General features: G+C 47.1%; 1 pseudogene; it reads left to right on the forward strand.

Moving 5' to 3' along the window:
- The first annotated feature begins 11,740 nt into the window (after positions 1–11,740).
- Positions 11,741–13,221, forward strand: LOC147732763 (syncytin-2-like; annotated as a pseudogene).
- The last annotated feature ends 302 nt before the right edge of the window (positions 13,222–13,523 follow it).

Raw genomic sequence — 13,523 nt, forward strand, 5'->3', positions numbered from 1 at the left:
TCAGTCGTGCATAGATCCTAACTAGGGAATTGGGAGTGAGGGGCGAGCTAAACACCCGGTTTCTCCACCACCAGTGTTGCGACGCTCTTTTACAGCTGCAGGCTTTACGCGCTCCCAGGCCTACAGCTATTTCTCGCCAATCGCTCAACCTTCTCCCTTCTGTATTAGAGGCGTCGGTGTACATAACATTCTTGGGGAGGTAACTGACATCCATTGGTTCTTCGTTAGTTTTCTTGTGTGGACAGAAACGGGCCATGTGTCCCCAATTTCCGCAGTCAAAACACTGAGGCCCCTTTGACAGGATGGATTCAGGTCTAGGGAGACATATTCTTGGTGGGTCTATTGTGGATTTATTGTATTTCTTTTCAGGCTTTCTCATACTAGAGCTTATAGTTTTGTCAGTGTCCCAGGAAGGCAATCTTGGTTGAGCTCTGGAGTAAGTGGTGGCCATTTCTACTGCTTGTTCCACTGTGAGCCATGTGTGCTGTCTAAGCTAGCGTTAGGTTGGGAAGGGGAGAGCCTCCATATATTGTTCTAAGTATATCAGCGACATGATCTCCTCCTTCGTATTTTCTTGAGGTTTCAACTGTTTATCGGCCGCTGATTTTAACCTGAAAAACAAGGTTTTAGGATTATCTCCGGGTGTTCCTCTCTCTTTCCTAAACCTTAATCGGTATGCTTTCGAGTCCATAACCAAGTAATCCAATATTATCGCCTCAACCTCATTATAGGGTGTGTTTCCTGATGGGTTAGCCACTTGGTAGGCGGTGTGGGCTCCGCCGCTTAACAAAGGGGCTAGAAAGAAAGGCCATTTCTGTTCGGCCAACCTGATACCTTGGCTGCTCTTTCAAAGTTCAGGAGAAATGCATCCGGGTCATCTCCTGGAGTGTATTTCTGTAACGCTATATTGGGCTTTTGTGCATTCCTAGGCCTACAGGTATTTCCCACCAAGCGCTTAACCCTCTCTCTTCTGTATTAGAGGCATCTCAGCTTCTGAGGTGCCTTTAATAAATGATGGAGGGTCCCGTTCTACCATCTAAATCACCAGAAAGGATATTTCTATCGGCCTTGGTAAGATGAAGGTCTGATGTAGGCCCTGCGTGATAGAAATCTGAAAATATGCTAATATGACTAACTCTCATCATGCACCATGAGTAAATAAAGGCCTAAGAGCCCACCATGCTTAGGCCCAAGAGCCCACCATGCTTGGGCCTAAAACATGTCCAGAGGCTACCATCTTATGATAACAGCCTCTCACATTAAACTCTGCTAGGCCTAAGGATTTTAAAAGAAAAAAAACCATACGTTTCTGTGCATTAAAATAAACGAGGTGAAATTAGGCCTTCAGAGATTAGTTAGTTTCACAGCTAGCTTCAAGACCAACACCCACACATACACAGACTGGTGCACGTTGGTATAGCTTCCTGAAAACATTGCTAAAGTAATATTTTGAAACATAGCTTGCACAAAGTAAAAGCAGCAACCTCTGGCAATAATCAGCACCTATCATAAGTTTCGCACTTGCAGATATTTAGAAATGTACGTAAAAAAATGTTCTTTTTTACAAATGTAGAAAATGTTCTCTTTTTAAAATGTACGTAACAATATGTTCTTTAAAGATGTCCTTCCGGTGTCCTAGAACACATGTGGTTAGACCGCCTGCACTGAATGGGCGTAGGCCAGTGTCACCATAGAACCTTAGTTCCTCAATTTCAGGTATATCAGACCCAACCGTCAAATCTGAAGTCAGAACTTTCCTGCGAATGCCTGGCATTGAGCGTGGTCTGTTCTAAGCATGGGCGGAAAATCCGTTTCGCTCGCGGATTTTGCGGATTTTCGGTAAATTCGCAATCCGCGAGATCCGCGAATCTCCCGCAAAATCCGCAAATCCGCGAGCAGCGGATTTTATGGCTTGCTCGCACTGTTCGCGTGAGTTCGCGGCTTGCCAGTACAACTTTGCACCCCGCGAGTAAGTGCTAAATTGCAGAAATACGATCTTAGCAAAACTGAAACTACTTACCAGGTTCAAAAGTTCAGGCTCATCATTAGTAGCCATTTCCTGTAGTGCTTCCTGAGGGGCCCCTCCAGAGTTCAGTTGCCAGTTGCAACTATTATGTGACCCTGCTCTGAACCTCAGAATAGTTACACATATGCCACAAAGGTCCTGAATTACAGCTAAGGGAGACAAGCAGGAGCCAGGCTGGAAGTTAAAATCCATTAATCAGCCCCTAATTCATTATTGTCAGTTGGGGCAGGGCAGGTGTTGTAACTAATTTTGCAACAATGAAAGCACTTAGCAAGTGCAAAAGATCACTAATCAGGAAGCACTAAGGAAGCAGGTGCCAGCTAAAAAAATATTCTGTGACACATTAATCAGCCCCAAATTAATTCAGGTCACTTGAGGCAGGGAAGGTGTGCTTTGCTTTGCCGAAAATAATGTACACTGGACAACCAGAGGGTGTGGTGATGAAACAGAGGGTGGCATGGGTGGGCCAGAGGGTGGCATGAGTAGTCAGAGAGTGGCAGTGGTGACAGAGAGTGGCAGTGATGAAGAAGAGTGTCCCAAACAGGCTGGACACGTAGAAACAACAAGTTCGCAAAACTTGCGACCCGACAGGTAAGTTCGCAAATTGCGAAATTGTAAAAACCCTCGCGAACTGGCAGAAACACGCGCGAACACAAAAAAACAAAAATCCGCAAATTCGCGGGAATTCACGGATTTTGCGGATTGCGAGTTCGCAAATCCGCAAAATTCGCGAACGCGAGATTCGCAAAATTCGCCCATGCTTAGTCTGTTCTCCGGCTAGCCGAATATCTGACTTGGGACACCGACGCCTCTCTCAGGTTGTGGATCTCCCAGGGCAGATAACCCTTCTGTCTCTCTAGATCTCTGACCCTTTAGCTATCTCTCTTTATAGCAAGTTCCCTGTATGGTAGACTTTTTAGACATTAGGTGACTGGTCTCATTCCTAGATACCACCAGACACTGAATTTAATAGCAACATTTTCTATTTTGAGCTAATTCTACTTGTGCCTTCCTTGCCTTGACCCCATAATTCAGGGTCCTGATAGAAATGTACAATCTGTTAGAGTAGATCTGTCCTAGATATTTTGCCCTTAGGCACTAGAGTTCTATATCAGTGTGCTCAGTAGCGTAGGATCTTTGATCATCTGTGATCGTGTCCTTTTTAATACATTTTATTCCAGTTTTGCCTTGAGATATTTTGAGTATTTGTCATCTATCATTTACTCCAGACAGGGCGAAGTCTGGATCTCTTGTAGGAAATTGCATTGTAGCCTGAACTGATATGCATTTATTTTTCTGCTTGTGAACTAAAAATAAAGTGCCACTCCAACTTGAAATTCTGGTATCTTACATCTTTATTCCTCCTCTCTCAAGTGGAATGCTGTGTTGGTGATTTGTGTCCACACTCGAGGTGGTGACCACTGACCGAAAGGGTCAAGATTCACCCTTTCTCAGCTGGCGCCCAACGTTTCATCGTGCCTGCTCCATTCTGCGGTGGAATCTGGTAAACTTCCATGAGCTGCCTTGGGGGGTCCCGCCGCAGCCTCTTGCATACCATTGGTGAGTCAAGGAACGTTTTATTTTTTCCCTTGAGTTTCCGTGGTGTTGGCTACTTGGCTGTGTGCGGTCTCCTTGTGGCGAGCTCTGGTTAGGACTCCTGACCCCCCCCGCAGCATTGTCTATGGTCTCTTAGTGGTCACATTTTGCAACTTTCTTGTCAGGTGCTCTACCTCCTATTTTTTTCATACATATCGGTTCTTAACAGTTGCAGTTGTGGCTTGTGGTTTGTCGGTTTAAGACCCTTCTCCCTGCCGGTTCAAGTCCGGAGGGAATGGTTTGTGGTGGGGTTTTTGCTGTCTACCCTTCTCCCTGCCGGATCAAGTCCGGAGGGAATGGTTTGTGGTGTGGTTTTTGGTGTCAACTACCCCTAGGTTCATGATCCCTCTCGACAGTTCAAGTCTGTGAGCTGGGTGTGTTCCGGACCTTGCGGGTCCTGAATCGGGTTCAAGTCCCACCCTCCCCCTTTTGTGGGTAGGTTCGCAATCCCTCTCCCAGTTCGAGTCTGGGGTGCTGGGTGTTCCCTGGTTTTATCCAGGTTCGGAGTTTCTCCACTAGGGGGCTTGTTGACACATGCTTATTTGCCCTCTGTGGTACTTGCCAGCACAGTTTGAATACTGCATTTTGCTTGCCAGCACATTTGAATATTCTATTTCTCTTCTTTCCTTTGGAACACCTCCTGCCATATTGTCTTTCTTTTTTCTTCTTCATGCATTGAATATTGTGCCCTTCGTACTCCTATGTTCTTACTCTTCATCTGATTCTGCATCCTTCCTTGTCCCCCCTGCTTTGCTGACCGCTCTCTCCTTCATTTCTCATCGTATACGATGTCCCTGGCACTGACGCCCACATTAACTACCAGGTCACTGGCACCGCCTCCATGCGGAACACTCGAACTAGACCAACTAATGGCATGTTCCTCAGCAGGCCATGTGCCCTGCAGGACAAGGACCTAACTCCCAACCAAATAGTGACAATAGGCGAGAATTCAGATTACGCTGTCATCCCCTTCACAGACGATCTGGCCGGATGGACAGAATCCTTGGCCCCGCAGATGATCCCCTGGCCAAGAGAAGGGTCGTTCGAACCTCAGCATATGGCCACAGCAGTAGAATGTATCCTGCAGGGTGTTGGGGATGAAGAATGGGATTATGATTACATGCGAGCCAGTCTCAAAATTTGGCAGAAATATGCAATACGATATGACACCACAAGACCAAAGCATCAAGGTGCAGGAATTACCTGCCAGATGCCGCTATTATACAAAACAGCAAAGGACCCCCCTATATATAACTGCTGGTTTTATGCAGAGAAGGAAGCCATTAAAAAGAACCTTCCGCCCCTCACGGAGGGTGCCAGCATATGGATAGTGGCCCTAGAAAAAAATACTACAGGGACCAAACCAGGGGTTGGGGACATGAAAAGTTTGCTTATCTCCCTCATGGGAGGGGAAGCAGAAGAAATTTTCACAAGTATAAGTAGAGGGTCAATAACAATGAACAACACCACATACGATGGAGAACCATTTGATAAAATAAGGGCGGCAGTCTGGACTAAATTGCGGTTAAAATACCCTGACGTTCCAGACATTGGGTCCCTCATGTCTCTGACCATGCAAACAAATGAGGACCGTATTAACTTTATTTCTAGAATGAAAGAAAAATGGCACCAGGAGTTAGGTGACTCCTGGAATACAACTGGAGGGAACAGCAGGCTCTTTTACCACATGGTGAAGAGAGGACTGCCAGAAGACGTGCAGGAAAAATTAGATGGGGTAGTAGCCATGGAAGCAAAACCATGGCCTGAAATACAGGACCACATCATACATTTCTGCAAAAAGAAAATAGAACGGGAAAAAAGTAGGCAGCTAGCTATTGAAAATGCAGCTGCAAAACTAGTACAGCAGAAGCTTAATAAGAAAAAGGATACAGTGGACAATCTCATGGTAGCTGCACCTGTCAGCCAAATGACGGCAGTCACCACCTTCCCACCGGCCGCTCAAAACGCACTTGCCACCAATACCCAGTCTGCCCCACAAATGCAGCAGCCTGCCGTACAATTCGCGCAGGCACAGATGCCACAAACACAGCCAGCCATACAGTATGTGCAGACTCCACCACACCAGGCAGTACAGTATGTGCAGACTCCACCACAACAGGCAGTACAGAATGTGCAAGCCCAACAGCAGCTCGCAGTACAGTACATCCAACAGCAGCCCCCGGTGCAGTACTTACCACCACAACCTGCCTACGGTAAAAACCAACACCAGTATTACAACAACAAAAGAAACACCGGGATGCAGGGAAGGGGCAACGGAATGGGACAGCAAAGGGCCCAGGAACAGCCAGGCCAGCGTACTTGCTTCTATTGTCACAAGGTGGGCCACATGCAAAGAGATTGTCGTTCTAGACTTCAGGACCAAAGACAACAATTTATGGGTCCCGCCCAGCAAGGACCAACACAGTTCCAACCGCACCAACAAATGTATGCACAGCAACCCCAGATGTTGTATGCTTATGCCCAACAAGCACCACAGCAGAATATGCAGCAAGCACAGCTCCAAACACCCGTAATGGCCCAAGCTCAACAGCCGTCCCCACCGATGCAAGTTCCCTTGCAACAGCAGCCACAGACGTCCTCATACCAAGTGATTCCCCAAGCCCAAACTGCTCCACACCAAGGTGGTGTGGTAGTCACCTCCAATAATCCATTTGCACAAGGCACCATCCAGCAATACCAGGCTGGAGGATACTCACGCTAGGATAGCCCACAGACAACTCTTGTGTGCCCAATTTTATCATCCATCATGAGCGGTGAAGATGACCCCACCGTCCTGGTCACGATAAATAACAAAACATATAGCTTCCTCATTGACACAGGCGCCACATACTCCTGCATTACAGGCAGACATCTGCCTATTTCTGATCAAGTAGCGGACACACAGGGATTCTCTGGTGCAATAGCAAGGGTCCCATTTACCAAGCCAGTACCCCTGCAAATAGGAGACCGGGTGCTGGAGCAACCACTGCTTTATTCACCGCATTCTCCAGTCAACCTTTTAGGGAGAGACCTCATGGCAAAATTGAACATGACAATTCACTTCCATGAGAACGGAACAATGGTGTGTTCTATACCAGGCACACCACTAGCGAGGATGATGGCACTAACGGTTGACTCTTCCTTGAAGGATCAAGTAAGGACCCGCCCTGTGGATGAGCAAGCGTTCTGCGCTGCGGTACACATCATTGTAGCCAACAACCGCACTGTCCAACTCCCAAAAGAGTTCCTCTTCTGCCTACAGTCCCAGCACTACCAAGTATCGGACAAGACAATGATCCTAGGCATTCACGCTCTTCACATTACACCTACATATGGGGCATTCATAGCAGGAGACGACAATATGCGCTCCTGGGCCTGTGTAATTTTTATCGAGCCCGGACACCAAGTGAGAAACATTTCAGACGACCAGCTCTTTGGTGATCCTGATGAATATCCCATCACAGAGATCATCTACCAGTATGACGTACCCCTCTCAGTGACAGTAGAAAAGAGAACACCCACTGCCCCACCAAAATATGATTCAGTACGTGAAGCAGACTTGGCTCAAGTCCCGCCACACCTGTGGACCACCGGTCCCAATGATATAGGCCTCATTCGCTCTGCCACCCCATTTAAAATAACACTGAAACAAGGCGCAATTCTTCCCAGAATTAAACAGTACCCATTATCTAAGGAAGCAGAGGAAGGCATTGCCCCTACCATACAAGCCCTGCTGGATCAGGGGGTCATATACCCATGCGTATCTCCCTGTAACACATGCCTTTTTCCTATTCGTAAGGGCAAGACCAACCAATGGCGTTTGATTCATGACCTGCGTCCCATTAATAACATAGTGGTAGCAGAGTTTCCCATCGTCCCAGACCCCTCTGTCATCCTCACCAATGTTCCCCCGAATGCACAATACTTTTCTGTGATCGACCTGAAAAATGCGTTTTTTAGCGTCCCCCTTCACCCAGACAGCCAGTACCTATTGGCTTTCTCATTCAAAGGGGTACAAATGTGCTATACAAGATTAGCTCAGGGATACTGTGAGTCCCCTAGCGTCTTCAACAGAATGGTCAAAGAAGACCTATCGAATTTTCAATGTGACAGCACTTTGCTGCAATATTTTGACGACATTTTGCTCTGCAGCACCACCGAACAAGAATGTAGAAAATACACCATTTCCCTACGTTAGCTCACAGAGGTTACAAAGTGGATAAAAAGAAACTTCAGTACTGTCAGACAGAGGTACAATATCTAGGCCAGTTAATATCAGCATGAGGGAGACAGGTCACGCCAGACAGAGTTGAAGCCATCAAAGGGACACCAGAGCCCCAAACTGTCAAAGACATGCAGAGGTTCCTAGGATTAGTGAACTATGTCCGCCAGTGGGTCTTTGACTTTTCCACAATAACTGCCCCTTTGTTGAAAGCAGTTAAAGCAGCCAAAGACAGACGCAACAGAATAGACTGGACACCCAAAATGACTGACTCCTTCCAGCAGTTAAAAGATGAAATAACAAACGCACCAGTGTTAGGCATGCCTGACTACACCAAGGAATTTTTCCTATTCACTCACTGCAATGGTCAAGTCATGACTGCTGTACTTACACAGAAATACCCCATGGGTCACAAACCAATCGCGTATTTCAGCGGCATGCTGGACTCTGTCATGAGGGGTCATTACCCCTGTGAACAGGCTCCTGCTGCCGCTGCCTTCGCGGTAGACAAAAGCACTCCCATTGTCATGGGATCCCCTCTGACACTGTACACTGAGCACACTGTCTTTGCCATATTTCAGAAAGCTAAGACAACATTGACAACACAAAGAGTGTCAGGTTATGAAGTCATACTGTCATTACCCTCCCTGAAGATTGTCAAATGTCACACAGTCAACCCAGCCACATTTTTGCCCATCCTATTGCAGCCTCAGATGACGACACCCATGACTGTGCCACATACTCCCCAGACGAGTCAGGAGCAGCAAAAGAGGACCCCCTGCCAGACAGCACTGTATACTTTGTTGATGGGTCCTCCACAATAGACCAAGAGACAGGGATCAGATACACAGGAGCCGTAGAGGTTAGGGCTCAGCAGCATGAGTCCTCTGACTCCCTAGACATTGTACAACAAATTACATTGCCCTCACACTACTCAGCCCAAGCCGCCGAACTAGTGGCACTAATTGCCTCTTTAAATAACGGGGCTGGTGACCGCATCACAGTATACTCAGACTCTGCATATGTCACAACAACGACACACTCGAGCATCTTGCGCTGGAAACGGCGCGGATTTCTCAAATCAGATGGAACACCAGTATGTCACAAACAGTTGTTGGAAGAATTAAAAGAAGTCCTGACACTTCCAACAGAAGTAGCCGTTGTCAAATGTGCGGCTCACACAAATGGACAAGACTTTGTGTCCAGAGGTAATGCTCTGGCAGATTGGGCAGCAAAAGCTGCAGCCAGGAACTCCCCACCCAGGCCTGCCACAGATACTCACCAAATTCCCATTCCTGTCACAGATCCTCACCATACACCTATCCTACTTGCCCAAGCAGCAGCTCCAGCACAGCAGACAAACACGCATGAACATAGTGTAGCTCCAATGCAACACACAGACATGACTCCAGAAAAAGATGATGACAATACTCCCTGCCCTCTTGACAACACGCTACAATATGACCGCATGGCCCAACTTCACCGCAGAGAAATGCAAGAAAGTGCACCACAACAAGAGAAAGAGCTATGGAAGAAGAGGGGAGTACAGCAGGACACTTCTGATTTCATTTACAGGCAGACCATGTCTGGAAAGCCTGTCATGCCACAAGCCTTACTGCAGGTGGCACTGGATCAACTTCACCTTCCCGCACATGTCTCCCGAGATAACATGTCCACCACATTGCAAGCAGACTGGTTCATTCCTAATGCTTATGAACTAATACAGCTCTTTGTTAATAAATGCCTCATCTGCCAACAGTATTCACCAAAGCCAACTCTCAAAACAGTTGCCTCTACTATTCCTAAACCTTCTGGCCCATTCAAAGAACTCTACATTGACTATGTCAACATGATTGATCTGTGCCAAAATTACCGATATCTCATCGTGGTAGTATGCCCATTCTCACGTTGGATCGAAGCTGGACCATTCGTCCACTGCGATGCCAAAGCAGCAGCCACATTCCTGCTCCGTGACATCATCTCCCGCTTTGGAATCCCTTCCGCCATTAGAACAGACAACGGAAGTCATTTTTCAAACACCATCTTCTCCTCTCTCACCACAATGCTAGACATCAGACACAAGCTGACATCCGCGTACCACCCCCAAAGCAATGGCATTTGTGAGCGCCTCAACGGCCTGCTCAAAAACAAAATAAGCAAAATTAGCGCCACCATTGGCAAAAAGTGGCTCTACTGTCTCCCACTGGCCCTCTTCTCATTAAGAAATTCCCCGAGTTCGGATCACCACCTCACGGCCCACCAGCTTGTCACCGGACGATCCATAAATGTAGCGGTCCCTCCCAGCAGGCCCAAAACTGATAGTGAGTCATCCTCTGAGATTGTTAATTCTGAGCTTTATGACTTCTTGTGCACACTAACTCCCGCTGCGCAGTTCCTTTCTGTCCAGGTATCCAAGAGGAAGGAGAAGGGCCCCATCGATTCTGAGCTCCCACCTATCCGTCCTGGAACACTGATGTTCATCCGGAGGCACGTCAGGCGCTGGAAAGATCCTAAGTTTGACGGACCTTTTGAGGTAACGGACTCATCTCCAACTGCCGTCCGGATAGCCGAAAGGAAAGCATGGATCCATCGGAAGGACGTCCGCTTCGATCCTGCACCTCCGCAGCAACAGACAATGGACTAAAAGAGGGAAGCGATATACCCATGGTTCCCCTGAATGAGGACAACGGCTTTCCATCCACCGTTCCATTCATCATTGAAGAAGAAGAAGAAGAAACCCACGTGCTGCTCCACGAATATAGCGGCCGTGAAGCAAAGTTATGTATACTTACTGTTCTTATGTTTTGTATCATTATTGGAGTGGCACTAGCAACATTCAACTTGTATATCTTTTTCCTTGCTGTAAAGAGTTATCATGATATAGGTAGCAAAAATGCCATAGTTCCTACTGTTTCAGTGACTGTGCCAGCGATCACCCAGTGCAAAAACACCACAACACACAACACAATATGTTCCAGGAGCGGAAACACCACAACACACACCACCTTAGGTCCCAAGAACACAGACAGTAGCAGTAGTAATACACCCACCAGTATGCACCCGGAGCTCCCAGCTTCAATACCAGGCGACAGAAATTCCACTTGGAATGGTACTGCCAACTCCACGCAGCCTCCCGCATACCGCAGGCGTGCCTCACGTCACTATAGGGCCCGGAGGTTCGCCTTTGCTATCCCCCCATACATGACAAAGTCAAAACCCCATATCCCCTCCCCGTTTGTCCCTGGTTATCATATAGACAAAAGACACAAGCCTAAAGGAATATCGTTGAAAACATTCCAACACCTCGTGGAAATACAAGAAGGCCTAGGGCCTATGCTCAGCCTACCCCAATCAGTAAGAGACCATTCAGTCCACTCCTCCCTGGAAGAAAATTCATGGTACAGGGACATGACAGCCGTAGGGAAAAGAAGCTCAAATGAGTCCTGCTATGTGTGTTCCTACATTCCCCATGCAGTAGGAGCGGACAGACACATTTTTCCTAAAGAAGTTCCACCACATATAGTGATGTGCCTACTACACCTGTATCTTTGCTGCATGGAGGGACAGGTCCAAATAGTAGGAGGGGTTGGAATATGGATTGGATTTGTGAACACAACAGAATGGGATAACAACAATGTCATATTCAGGGTTACTTCTGACAAAGTAGAAATAGAACAGATGATACAAGAGAAGTACAAAAGAAATATACCAAACATGGATCACCGAGCACAGATATTTAGGCAAATGAAATACGTTTCGATCGCAACACCCCTAGCAACATGTGACACACACCCACGCCTCCATGGCCACCGCCACCCGGGGGGGCCTCCCCGGCCCACCTTGTCAATGCCAGAACAGAACGCTTTTGGAAGTACTAGCCCGAGTATACTACAAGAATGAGTGGCTCGAACCTGGCCACATATATTGTAAAGCAGCGTCCCTAGGTCCCCCTTGGACTGGCGAAACAATATGGGAGGAAAACATTGATTGGGATGTAGAGGATAACTGTGAACAGATTTGGAATGAGGCAGCAAGCAGATACACCTGGGGTGGGGAAAGAATGTACAAACATAAAAAAGCATTTAAACTAAAAAACCCTTCTCTTTATTTCATAGGTAATGGCTCTGTCTCTGTTGGGCGTAACACAGACTGTAATTCCACGGTTTTTAACTTCGATATGCAGTACGGCACCTCCACTCTGATGGACTACTACTGGGCTTGCGGAGAACACCTCTATCTCCAACTACCTCCTCAGTGGCTCGGACTGTGTTCTTTGGTGACTCTGCATGAAGTACATCTGGTTGTGCCGGCATCAAATGCTTCACACATACTGTCACATCCAATGACAGGGGACGTGACATTCCTCCACCGACACCGGCGAACAGGGGAGTATTTCGCAGCAGAAGGCCGTGGTAAGGTCCCAGAAGAATTCAGCCTCTTCAACGAGGCCCAGCTTTTCTTCGGAGGGGCATTCGCAATGTTTCAAACTAAGGCTAATGCCGGTTGGCTGGAAGTAACACGCTATGAGTTCATGAAAGCCATCAACAGCACCAGAGACGGCCTAAATGCAATAAGGCAAGAACTGCGCCCATTAAGACTAATGGTTCTTGAACATCGCTACGTCCTCGACATGCTGACGGCCAAAGATGGTGGTCTGTGTCATCAAATCGGAAAATCCTGCTGCACGTTCATACCGGGAAACGATGAAGATAACGGGTCCATATCAAGGGCCATTGAGGAGTTGACTAACTTGGGAAATGAAATGACTGACGAAGGAGGTGCCCCTGCAGACATTATTCCAACAGACTGGTTCAATCTTGACTGGATGCCTTCATGGCTCACAGCAATCTTGAAATTAATGATACCCATTGTTGGCATTCTTATAATTCTGTGTTGCGCCTTTCAGTTAGGGAGCCATTGCATTAAAAAATTAAGTACCAAGGCAGTAGGGATGAATTATGCTAGTACAGGGATTTACCAGATACCAAAATATGAAGACATGGATCGGGCTCCTGGGGACGGGAATGGAGAACAAATGCAAATGATCGAGCTAGTACAACATAGCACGCACCCAGCACCACCTGCCACACACTATGGGGTGCCATCAGCCCCACTTCTCCCTCCAGGTAGAAACACACAAAGTAACAACACTGCAGCTGCTCAGTATGAATGCCTGCTCAACAAATCAGGTCCACAGTATATCCAACTACTTAGGTCAGACGAAAACGTTGCACGTCCGGCTAGTTTTAAGTGCTATGTCAATGACATGCCATGGATTCCACCATTGGCAGAAACATCAACAAAATACTCATTTAAGAGTGTGTTCATAAATGAACAAGAGGGGGTAGATGATGGAGGGTCCCGTTCTACCATCTAAATCACCAGAAAGGATATTTCTATCAGCCTTGGTAAGATGAAGGTCTGATGTAGGCCCTGCGTGATAGAAATCTGAAAATATTCTAATGTGACTAACTCTCATCATGCACCATGAGTAAATAAAGGCCTAAGAGCCCACCATGCTTAGGCCCAAGAGCCCACCGTGCTTGGGCCTAAAACATGTCCCGGGGCTACCATCTTATGATAACAGCCTCTCACATTAAACTCTGCTAGGCCTAAGGATTTTAAAAGAAAAAAAAACATATGTTTCTGTGCATTAAAATAAACGAGGTGAAATTAGGC

The sequence above is a fragment of the Lissotriton vulgaris genome, chromosome 2_1 (genome assembly GCF_964263255.1).
Source record: "Lissotriton vulgaris chromosome 2_1, aLisVul1.2, whole genome shotgun sequence".
NCBI classification, from domain to species: domain Eukaryota; kingdom Metazoa; phylum Chordata; class Amphibia; order Caudata; family Salamandridae; genus Lissotriton; species Lissotriton vulgaris.